General features: G+C 35.3%; 1 protein-coding gene and 2 long non-coding RNA genes across 4 annotated transcripts in view; 1 reads left to right on the plus strand and 2 right to left on the minus strand.

The window, feature by feature from the left end:
* The window catches only part of LOC101893835 (zinc finger protein 704), a 461,725-nt gene that overhangs the window by 338,408 nt on the left and 111,259 nt on the right, over positions 1 to 12,058 (minus strand). The window lies entirely within an intron of this gene.
* LOC131802437 (uncharacterized) lies at positions 4,587 to 5,463 on the plus strand. The gene is made up of 2 exons (XR_009342177.1): positions 4,587 to 5,211; positions 5,268 to 5,463. It is a non-coding gene; the product is annotated as an uncharacterized LOC131802437 (long non-coding RNA).
* LOC131802436 (uncharacterized) lies at positions 5,170 to 7,679 on the minus strand. Its single transcript, XR_009342176.1, has 2 exons — positions 5,465 to 7,679; positions 5,170 to 5,392 (listed from the first exon to the last, which is right to left on the minus strand). It is a non-coding gene; the product is annotated as an uncharacterized LOC131802436 (long non-coding RNA).

Here is a 12,058-nt window from a genome sequence, read left to right on the forward strand (position 1 = left end):
ATACCAGAAGAAATGATACAATCTCTACCACCCTTATGATCTTGTGTTGATGGAAATATTGAGATGTACCAAGTCTGGAATGGAATCAGATGTTAATTTCGCTTTTTATGAGCTTCATGGGTACTCAAAATTTTGAACCTTTGTGGGGGAGGTACCAGACGGATTCGACACATGATATCTTGGGTTAATAAAAATATTGTGATGTGTGTAATTTGAAGAGAGCCGGATGCTTATTTCAAATTTTATTATCGTTTGGTTATTCAAAACTTTGACCCTTTGTGGGGAAGGTGCCAGGTGGTCCGATATCTACCATCTTTATAACAAATATTGTTTTTTATGGAAATATTGAAATGCGCCAAGTCTGAATGGAATTAGATGTTAATTTCGCCTTTTATGAGCTTTATAAATATTCAAAATTTTGACACTTTTTGAGGGAGGCGTTAGATGGAGTGGACCGATGTTGCCCATCTTCACACCAGATCTTGAGTTGATAAAAATATTGTAATGTATGACCCTTTGTGAGGGAGGTACTTGATGGAGTGGATCGGCATTGTCCATTTTCGCACCTGATCTAGCATTGGTGCAAATATTAGGATTTGCAAAGTTCACTGCCCTTTCTGTGCAGTACATTAATTTCCTTGAAATCTTTTTTGGGGGAGGTATAAGAAGGAGTGGATCGATATTGCCCATCTCCGAACTGGATCTAAGTTTGATAATAGTATTACGATGTACCAAGTTTGGGTCAAATCGCATACTCCCTTGAGAGTTATCGTGCGCACCAGCCAGACAGACGGACGGACGGACTTACATCGGTAGATCGACTCCAAATGTCCTGAAACGGATTTGGTCCAAAGAGACCTAGGGTCTAAAACCGTTTTGGCCGTTTTAAATGATTTATACCCTCACTAAATGATATATACCTCTCTCTCAAGATTTTAAATTTTGGACTAAAAGCATAGTTCGAGAAATAAACCAAAACCTCAATATTCCTCTAAAAATCACAAAAGCATGGTTAGAAAATGCCTCTGTCGGCTGAAAATTGAGCTATAGCGAGTTATGAAAAAAATGCAAAATTGGGGAAATACTCCCCATGTACAGCATTTAAACTTTCTAACTTTAATAAGCTATGTTTTATTATTGGCTCCCAATATTGAGATATAAATTTCTTCCAACTATTATAAATATGGCTGTAGTGAAACTTATCATAGCAGGAGTGAAATAAAGGTCTTAATTGCTCTGTTCCAATACCTGCAAGAATCTACTATTTTTGCGATTTTCTTCGATATCATAAAGGGAAAATCGGTTATCGTAGTAAAAACTTTTACATTCTTGCAGTTCTGGAACAGAGCAAAAATTAGGAAACAATTTCAAAATGTTCAGATATAGAAGACAGGTCAGTTAATGAAAATTGAAAATATATATATTGTTCTTGATTTCAGGATCTTCTTGGCATTTCTCCCTCAGATTGTTTAAATTTTTCCAATACCTTTACATTTTCGTAAGTCAAATATTGAAGTGAATGCATCCGATTTCCTATCCCTTTAAAGCTCTGAAAATTTAATTTTAGAAAATGTTAGGATTTAAACTATTTACATTGTAACGCAATAGCGTGTGATAAAAAAAACATATATGTATTTTTAATGCAAACACAATAATTATAATATCAAATAAATTACAACAAAAACCTCTGATTTATTGGCCGACACGCATATAATTTGTTTTGTGCACACAAAGTTCGCAGCCATTGTTGACAAACGACAGTTGCACACAAATTATTATTCAAATACAAATGGGCAAAAATTCAAAAAAAAAAAAAAAAAAAAATTTATCTTGGAAAAAATAATACAAAACTTTTGGTTATCGAAATCTTGAATATTTTTAATCGAATTTGATTATTATTTCAATAATCTGTCCACTTTTTCCTCATAGCTAACAATACCTTAATCCTCTGCTATTGAACTGCAAACCGAAATGAACAAAACTCGCAATGAGTTGCATGTTCATAAATTTCACAGGAAAATTGTTGCAATCATATGGCATGGCATGGCACGGCATGTAGTAGCTAAACATGCATGTTAGGGTCGGTCGGAGGGGAAGAGAGACTACATGTGAACGACGAACTGGCGTATCAAAAATATATCCAGTGGCCTCACTTTGCATATCACGCACAATTCATCTCACGCTCTTTGCCACCGTTACCTTTTGTGGACGACAGCCAACAACAACAACAACATCAACAAACTCGGCAAACAATCATTCAGTCCAGATGCATCTGTGTCCGTCCTTCTATGTATGCGTTTGCTACTGTTTTCTATTTTCCTTCTTTCCATTCACATCTGAATATTGCGAACTTTGTTATCATTGTTGCAACAGTAACAACAACAACAAGCGAAGCGATAGCTGGAGGAAATGAGGTAGCTAGCAAATTTTCTTATAACAATGCCCCCGGTTGCGGGGACGTTGCAGGCGAACATAGATGACGATCGCGTTACGCGTATGAGAGAATAATAAATGCGATGCATAACCGTAACACTCGTTGCCACTGCATATTTAATATTGTCAGCTGCCGGCACGACTTGGAATCCTTTTTTTCTATTTTTTTTTTTTTGCAATGAACTGTAAAGGCATTACATGCAATTTTTCTATTTTTTACTTTTTTGGTTTTCCTTTTAAATTATTTGTGGTTAGTTTTAATAATATTCAGATGTGTGTATGGGGAAAGTTCAACGGCGACGAAAAGTAACAGCAGTAATATTCTTTATTCTTTATTGGAACATGTGTGTGTTTGCGAAGGGTAAGAGACTAAGATGGGTCGATTTAAAGGATTTGGGGTTTTCTATACCAAACCAAAAAAAAAAAAAACTCTTATTGGGTCCTAAAAAATGTTGCAGAAAAAAAGCACAGAAAATGTTTAAGGAGGACCCCTATGTGAGATTTTCACTAGACATACGAGTTTTTGAGGGTTCTTAACATTTAAGCGAACTTTTTAAGATTTTCGCTACACAGGACCTTTCCTAATAACCTACGCATTTGGGCTCCAATATATAGAAAACCCTCTAAAGATTTTTAATTCGTGGAAGGCTTGTGTGTAGTCCTCGATATATATAGACAACCTTTCTTCCACATGTAAATTACATTTTTTTAAGGTCTTAAATTGCCTTCGGATTTTGAAAAAAGACAAGCACAGTCAGCTTCGTATGTAAACAAGCAAAATTGTTGCATTTTGAGCACGCATACATTAAAAAACCGATTCTCCCAGAACGACTCACTGTTTGATGCGGATTTTGGTCTTAAGACATATTTGGGCCTTTTTCTTCTTCGAAAATGAGGAAGGAGTGGCCGTTACGTTATCGACTCATGTAAAACGAATTTTTATTCACAGAAATTGAAATGAAGGGTATTGACAACATTTGGCTTAAACAGCCGAAGCTACACTCGATGTTTTGCGCCCTGTTTTGGGAGATCGCCGTATCAGCTCTGCTTCTGATGTCGATTGTCCACTTTTGAGCGACGATTTGACACCGTTAGGCTCCTATTTCTGGGGTGTCGTCAAAAATAAGTGTTACGGTGACAAGACGGAGACAGTTGACACTTAAAAGAACAATATTCGTAAAGCTGCTGAAATGCAGCTGAACACAATCGATAATGTGCTTAAAAATTAGACCAATAGGATAGCATACTACCATTCCAGCCGTGGCAGCCATTTACATTTTTTTCGATTATTATATAGGAAGGATTGTACTTTCAAAACAAAGTTTTGAAAAAAATTGTTTATAGTATTTGGAAAAAAGTTATGTGGCGTAGACTGTATTTAAACTTTTTAAAAGTCGTCGATATATTGAGGGTCTTTTGGAGGTTTCAAACAAAACCTTCTTAATAAGAGATCAACTCCAAAACGCTCACTCGAATTCGAGCGGAAGAAGGAAGAAATTGAGTATACAATATTTTTTATGCAATTCGCTTAAGAGCCAGAAAGCTTTTCTTGTTTTTGAGTGAGAGTAAAATCCGTTCGAAATTGAGAAGGTCCCACTCTTATCGAGTACTCTTTTCGTTTTCGTCACACAGTTTTTTTTTTTGTAAATATTTGTATTTTCTCTCCTCGCAACTGAAAATTAAACAACATCAAACACTTTGAAGAACATTGTCGCCAATCTTTACCTGTGGTTGTTCCAATCTAGCTGGAAGAAACGAACTAGTTCCTCATGCAGTTCCGTGGACTCCTGTCGATTTGGTCCATACTTCGTGTATCATAATATAATTGCCAAACTTAGATCGAGTTCGGAAATAGGCAACATCGGACCACCTCTTCTGGTACCTCCTCCACAAAAGGTCAACATTTTTATAGAAAATAATTTAGCTAGTAGAACAAGGAAGATTCATCCAATTTTGTTCAAACTTTGCAAATCCTAATATTTGAATCAGCGCTAGGTGTGGTGTGAAAATTAACAATATCGGTCCACTCCACCAAGTACCTCCCCTACAACGGGTCAACATTTTGAATAATAATCTGTCTCATAAAATGCACATGATTCCCTTCAAATTTTATAATTATTGCTATATTTTGTTAACGAAAGATCTGTTTTGGCCCAGTCGTTCTGGTAGCTACCCCACAAAGAGGTAAGAATTTTGAATAATTAGATCTCTCATAAAATGCGAAACAATCATCCGATTCCTTCTAAAATTCGCGACTTGAATAACACAAGATCTGATGTGACGATTACAGATACGAACCAACTCCTTCTGGTACCTTCCCTAAAAAGAATTTCAATTTTCTATAACAGCCTGTTCCACGATCTCGAAAGAAAATTTGTGCGAACGAAGGCTACTCACTCACTTTCGCATAAGAATGCGTTCCACTAACTTTCGTTCTTTCTTTCGCATAGCCTCACGTGATTCAGTGTTGCAAAATATTTTTTGGCAAAATTAATCGCGAAATAAGGCAAAAAAAAGCGCCAAATGTCTAATTTAAACGCGAAAAAGCAGCAGTGGCTCTGTCTCAACTGACAGTTCAGTTGTAAACAAACAAATTGTAAATAAACAAACAAAATAAAATTTCTAGTGATTGTGTTCAGATTATTTGTGTTCTTAAAAAAGAAAAAAAATGTATATTTCTGTAGCCCTATTTTTTATGGATGATGAGGAGGAGGTTCAAATTGTGCCACGGAGGCATTTAAGAGATGCTTCGAATTTATTTGAAGTACCTAACAACCAGTAAGTATGATTGTATTTTTACATTTTTGAAATAATAAAAAAATGATTTTTTCTAGGTTTGTGTCTTCCAGTGGTCTTCATGGGATTGCCTGCTGCTTCCAAAAATTGGCACTCCTCTGCCGAACTTAGGATTCTCCCCCATATACTCAACTAGTGCCCGCAGCTGTGTAGTTTTTTCGTGCTGGAATTGAGAAAATAAAAAAATGTATATTTGTTGTTCACAGATTAAATTGCATTTATTATTTTTACTTACATTTTTCTTTCCATTTTCAATCAAGGAATGTTTATGTTAAAACAATTTTCCTTAATTTTTATCATTCGACAGCAAACACACAAGTGACTGATTTTGACATTTGTGTTCGCATGCGTACGAAAGAAAAAAGATAGTGGAACGCAAAATTACACTGAAACGCTTACGTTTTCGTTCGCTTTGATTTTCGTGCAAATTTTCGTTCTGATGGATTTTAGTGGAACGGAAATCAGCTGTTTGTCGTGTAAAAGTTGTGCGAATGTGTTCTTTCGACATCGTGGAACAGGCTGTTAGTATTGAAAATTGAAATTCATAACATGCGATACAAGTCTAAAATCCTGTTCAAACTTGATCTGAGCTCTGATTTGAACATGGAATTAATTAACCAACTCCTACTGTTGCCTCCCCAAAAAAAGTTCAACATTTTTATTATTCGCATAAAATTGGAAACAGATGTTCGGCTTTCTTTACATTTTGCACACACCAATATTTTTATCTGAAGGAGTAGTCGATATAGTCCCAATCTGATACGTTGTAATATTTATATCAGACTTAGGTCAGATACGAAATTGACAATAGTGACCCACTCCTTCGAAACCCCCATCGGCAAAACCGAGCGCACGAGCGCTCCCATACAAAAGGAAACAGTGGAGATTAACCTTTATATAAACCTCCTACACTTCGAGCATTCATACTAGCGAGTAAAATCGAGCAAATTTGGGTAAGATTTCATAGCCTTTTGATATCTTCAATACACAATTATAATTATTTTTTTGTTTTTTTATTTTTTTTTTTATTACAAACCTTTTTTTAATTTATTCCGAAATATTTTTTTTTTTTTCGTTTTAGAGGTCTTTGGTATATATCTGATTCAAAGTAGTTTGGGATCGTCTATACATAGAAAATCATTCTGAGCTTTTCTATATCTTTTCGTGATCTTCGATACATAGATGAGTCTTTCAAGATCTTCGATACACAGATTTTTAACGTTTAATCGACATTTTTGAATTTGGATATGAAAACGACTTTTCGACAATTGTGAAAGGACACTAAATCTCAGAAGACGAAGAGAAGACATTTTTGAGGCCTTTGATAAGTGGGACCTTTGGGGCCTTTTTTGAGTCTACGCTACGCAAAAGATCTTTCTGAGATCTTCGATACATTAAAGGGTTGAGTCTCTCCATATATGAAAGACCTTTTAAAGGGTTTCCATACTTAAGTGACCCAAAGTCATATCGTATTGTCACAATTTTACTGAACTTACTATTCTTTTTCTACAAAACTTCTTAAACATGTCCGTTTTAATACAATTTCCTTGCTTGCTCTCTGAGAAACTTACTGTTATATTCCCGCTGTCTAACTTTCTCTCTCTCTCTCTCTACGATGTTATCGTGCTCTCTAATTTCTCTATCACTCCCAAATTATTATAATAACTGATATATTCACATGCTCCATAATTTCCTATTTGTTATTGTTTCTTTTATAACATAATTTTATTATACCCTCCACCGTAGTATGACGGATATATTAAGTACGTCATTCCATTTGTAACACCTCGAAATATACATTTTAGATGACCGTCCGTCGGTCTGTCTCTTTTTGGAAATCTGTCCGTCTGTGGAAATCTACCTGCTTGTGGAAATCACTCTAGCTTCCGAACGAATTGAAGTAGGTTGATAACATTTTACTGAATTTTGTGTTTGGTCTGCAGGGCTTTTGGTGAAAAATATAGGATATATAGGTCCATTTCGTTTAGGTATAGCCCCAACATAACCGTACCTCCCTATATTCGGAATTTTGACGATTTTAGAGACACATTTCCCCGGAATTGTTCCAAATTTCGTAATGGGTACTACAGCCTATGACAGAAAAATGTCTATGCAGGTCTACGTGTTCGTATAACTTATATTCGGTATTTTTTTAGCATTTTAACAGAATTTTTAAAGGGTTCTATTTTTATTTATTCATTTATTTTTGTTTTTGACAATTTCTAAATTCGTTCTATTATTCAAAGCCCGGCCGAATTTAAACAGACATCAAATAGAAGAGTTTCTTAATTATTTATCGGTTAAATATTAAGGCTATTACCAAAATAATGAGTTTTGAATAAAATTTTAAAATTCAACATCAATGTGTTTTATTAAAACATAGTTATATGTGATTGCTTCGGTTCGTAGAAGATCCTTAGGGAGTGTATATACATAAAAACTTTTTTGACATCTTCGATACGTAGAAGACCTTCTGAGGTCCTCATTTATAGAACGCATTTTGAAGGTAATAAACATATGTTTATTAAGAACTTATTTTGCAAAGAAAACATTTTTGAGGTCTCGATACCCGTTTGGTAAGTTCGATACAAAGAGAAGCTTCTTGATGTATATATCATTTTTAAGCTGTCTATACATATACAAATTATCGACATATTTTACATATGTAATAACTTTCTGAGCTATTATTTTACAAAATCTTCCTCAAGACTTTTTTGAGGTCCTGTTAAACTCAATTACATTTCCGTTGCATCTTGCAGATAATTATAAACCTAATCACGATTACTAATGTTTCTCTATCGTTAACAAATCTTGTTCACATATCGAAAACTAAATCTCAAGTTTTTTTTTTTCACTTACCATACCTGCCATGCACTCACTGCACGTTTACATTCATCGGTTACTATGGGATAATTTATATATTTAGTTCAAGCCTCTGTTGTTATGTTATTTTTTTTCTCTATCTTCACGTTTTTGCCTGATTTTCTCGATTTCCACAATCGTTGTTATTATTACGTGTGAAATATCAATTTAACAACAAATTATCATTTTTAATTGCAAAGTTTCATAATATCTAAACGAATGTGTGTGTGTGCCTGCGGGCTATGTTGTGCTCGCTCAATGTTTATTTTCTGCATTTCGCTTTAATTAGCCGTAGCTGTTGATTATTTTCATTTTCTTTTAGTGTTTCCTTAGTATTATTGCTTGTTAAATTGATTCGAGCGTATTTATCTCTCATGAAATATTGTTTTTGTTGTTGTTGTTGCTGTGTTGGCCGGTATTCAGTAAAACTGTGTGCCTACACTCAAGTGAAAAACAGTAGGATTGCAATATTTGGAAAATATGTATATTAAAATTCCTTATAAAGAAGTTTGATGATATGCCGATGTTTGTAGTTTTTTAACGCTCGAAAGAAAATTTCAAAAACCACCTTTGACTCGGTTGACAGATTACAATCACAACAGCTGTATCAATTATGTTAAAGCCACAACTTATCCACTCCGAACTGACTGGATTGGACAATTTTATATGAGGTTTGGACTCTTTCCAAGATGTGAGATATAAAACCCCAGCTTTTACCCATTGAAATTTAATGGGCTCACAATTATACGCCACAGCTAAAATTTTCTGAGTGTATGGTCGTCATTATGTCTGACTTATTGCCATATAAAATGGATTGAAAAGTATTGGAAAACAAAATAAAAACACAATATTTTTTGATATTATAACCGTATAATGGGGCGATTTAAAGGAAAAGCATTGAGTAGCTATTAGGATATGCGATATCTTTTATACCCTCCACCATAGTATGGAGGGTATATAAAGTTTGTCATACCATTTGTAACACATCGAAATACACATTTTAGACCCCACAAAGTATTATATTCTTGATCTGCATAAAATTCTATGCCGGTCCACGTCTTCGTATAGCCCCCATATAACAGTACCTCCCGATATTCGGTATTTCGATGATTTTAGCGAATTTATTCACCGGACTTGTTTCAAATTTGGTATTTAAAGTTCGTAACGGAGACTACAGCTTAAGACAGAAAATTGTCTGTGCAGGTCCACGTCTTCGTATAGCCCCCATATAACGGTACTTGTCATTATTCGGTATTTTGATGATTTTAGTGACATTATTCACCGGACTTGTTTAAAATTTGGTATTTAAAGTTCGTAACGGAGTATACAACTTATGACAGAAAATTGTCTGTGCAGGTCTATGTCTTCGTATAACCCCCATATAGCAGTACCTCATGATATTCGGTATTTTGATGATTTTAGCGCCATTATTCACCGCAATTGTTTCAAATTTGGTATTTGATGTTCCTAATGGATGCTACAGCCTATGACAGGAGATTGTCTGTGCAGGTCAACGTCTTCGTATAGCCCCCATATAACGGTACCTCCCATTATTCGGTATTTTGATCATTTTAGCGGAATTCAATTCGCCGGAATTGTTTCAAATTTGGAATTTGAAGTTCGTAATAGATAGTACAGCCTAAGACCGAAAATTGTCTGTGCAGGTCCACCTCTTCGTATAGCCCCCATATAACGGTACCTCCCTATATTGCCGATTTTTTAAGTTTTACATTTGAATATTGTAATGGCTTGTGACAAATGTTACCTATGCATGTCCACGTCGTCGCTACATTTGGTATTTTCAAGATTTTAACAGAATTTTTAACGGATTTTATTGTTTTTGAGAATAGCCAAATTCGTTCTAAATGGTGAAAGGTAATTCACTTGTTTTATATAATATACATATTTAGAAGACATACTTTAAAGTTATCTTAAAACAACATCATTGACTGTTCCACAATTGCAAAGATTATTGTTTATCACTTGCCTGGGCACAACTTTTTAGGCCCATCTAAAAAGTAATAATCAATTGCCACACAATGGCATTAGATATCATTAATTCATTGAACCCCCTAATGCCAACTGAACTGCATCTAATTAGTGAAATTGAATGCATTTATGAAAATCCTTTATAATCCTATTTTCAATTAACATTCTACCCATTCATCCTCTTAAGAGATTAAATAAAATCAGTGATGTCATTGTAGCTTCATTGTAAGCGTTCAAACAATACATCTTGCAAGTCTGTGATAAGAAACCGCGCGAGGTCACTTAGATTTCAAGTTTTATATACATAAATAAATTTCGAAATGAATTTTGATATCAAATTTAAATTAAATAAGAAACCCGTGGGAGTAAGTCTCCCACTCCGAAAATTATTTTAAAATATTTTAGACAGATTTCTCCTGAAAGAAATTAGGGTTTTTTGATATTCTCTTGCAATAAAAAATAGCATATATAAATAAGTAAAAAAGAAGCTTAGTGCCGAACCTCTAATTCGCTCCACCATTTGGGAGGAACTTACGAAATGTTAAAAAATCCGTTGAAAAATTACACTATAATCTTCCGATACAGTTATATGTAACTATAATAAAACGCGAATCTATATAGCCAATTATTTGCCAGAAAAGATGGTGCCTATTACGAACTCTAAATACTAAGTTTGAGATAATTTTGTTGAAAAATGTAGCCAAAAACCATCAAAATACCAAATATAAGGAGGTACCACTATAAGGGGAAGGCGTGGATCTATACAGAAAATTTTCTGTCATAGGAGATAGAAATCGACATAGAATATTATACTGATCAAGAATATATACTTAGTGGGACCTAAATTGTTAAGTTTTGGAGAAGTTACAAACGGAATGGCAAAAGGATTCTGCTTCGTAAGTAGTACTGCGCATTAATTCACTTAATGATTCCACTATTTCGTAATAAGTTTATACCCTCCACCATACTGTGAAGTATATACATTATTCCAGTGACAGCTCATTATATTGTTTACAAGCGTACAAAAGCATTTTGGTGAGAATTTTCCAAAAAAACTGTTATTCGTGATGGAATTCAAGCGAGATAGTGTGATTTCTTTATATCTGGCCACAACAAGTGGCTATCGTTAGAGCACTCCAGCATTTAAATGTGAATAAACCTTTTGTGTCTCGTACCATCGCTCGTTAGCGTGATACGGTAGCGTAGCCCGACATCAAGGAAGTGGACGGAAGAAAACAGCAACATTAGCAGAAATGGTTGGAAAAGTATAGAAGCAACTTGATCGAAACCCGCGTCGCAGTGGCCAAGAAATGGCTCGTGAGCTGAACATATCGCAATATTCCATTCGGCAAATATTGAAAAATGAGCTCGGGGTAAAGCCATTGATATTCCAAAAAGTGCAAGAACTTGCACCGCAACTGAAACAAAATATACTCAAAAAACCTAAGGAGTTGCTTCGCTTGGCCGAAAGTGGTGAACTGCCGAATTTGGTTTTCTCCAATGAGAAAACATTCGTTGTCCAGCAGTTTGTAATCAAACTAAAGTGATCGTGTTTACTTGCCAAAGAGGTCAGCTGAAAATGTGCACCTTCGGCTGGCCACCAGAACTCAAGCGCCGGCCATGGTGATGGTGTGGGCCGCCATAACAGCCGATGGGCGCTCTCCGCTCGTATCAATCGACCACCGCATCAGAATAAATGCAGAATATTATCGCGAAAATATTCTGGAGAGTGTATTAAAGCCTTGGGCAGGCAAACATTTTGGCCGCAGACCTTGGACATCCCAACAGGACTCAGCACCATTGCACTAAGCACGCACCACGCAAGAATGGTTACAAAATGAGGTTGCAGCTCACAATGGCCGGATACCAATCCGTTTGACTATTGTGTCTGGAGTATTTTAGAAAGCAAGGTTGGCACTAAAAAATACCAAAGTTTCGATCACATCAAGCAAGCGTTTCGCCGAGAGGAACATTCGGG

The sequence above is a fragment of the Musca domestica genome, unplaced genomic scaffold (genome assembly GCF_030504385.1).
Source record: "Musca domestica strain aabys unplaced genomic scaffold, Musca_domestica.polishedcontigs.V.1.1 21, whole genome shotgun sequence".
Taxonomy (NCBI): Eukaryota; Metazoa; Arthropoda; class Insecta; order Diptera; family Muscidae; genus Musca; species Musca domestica.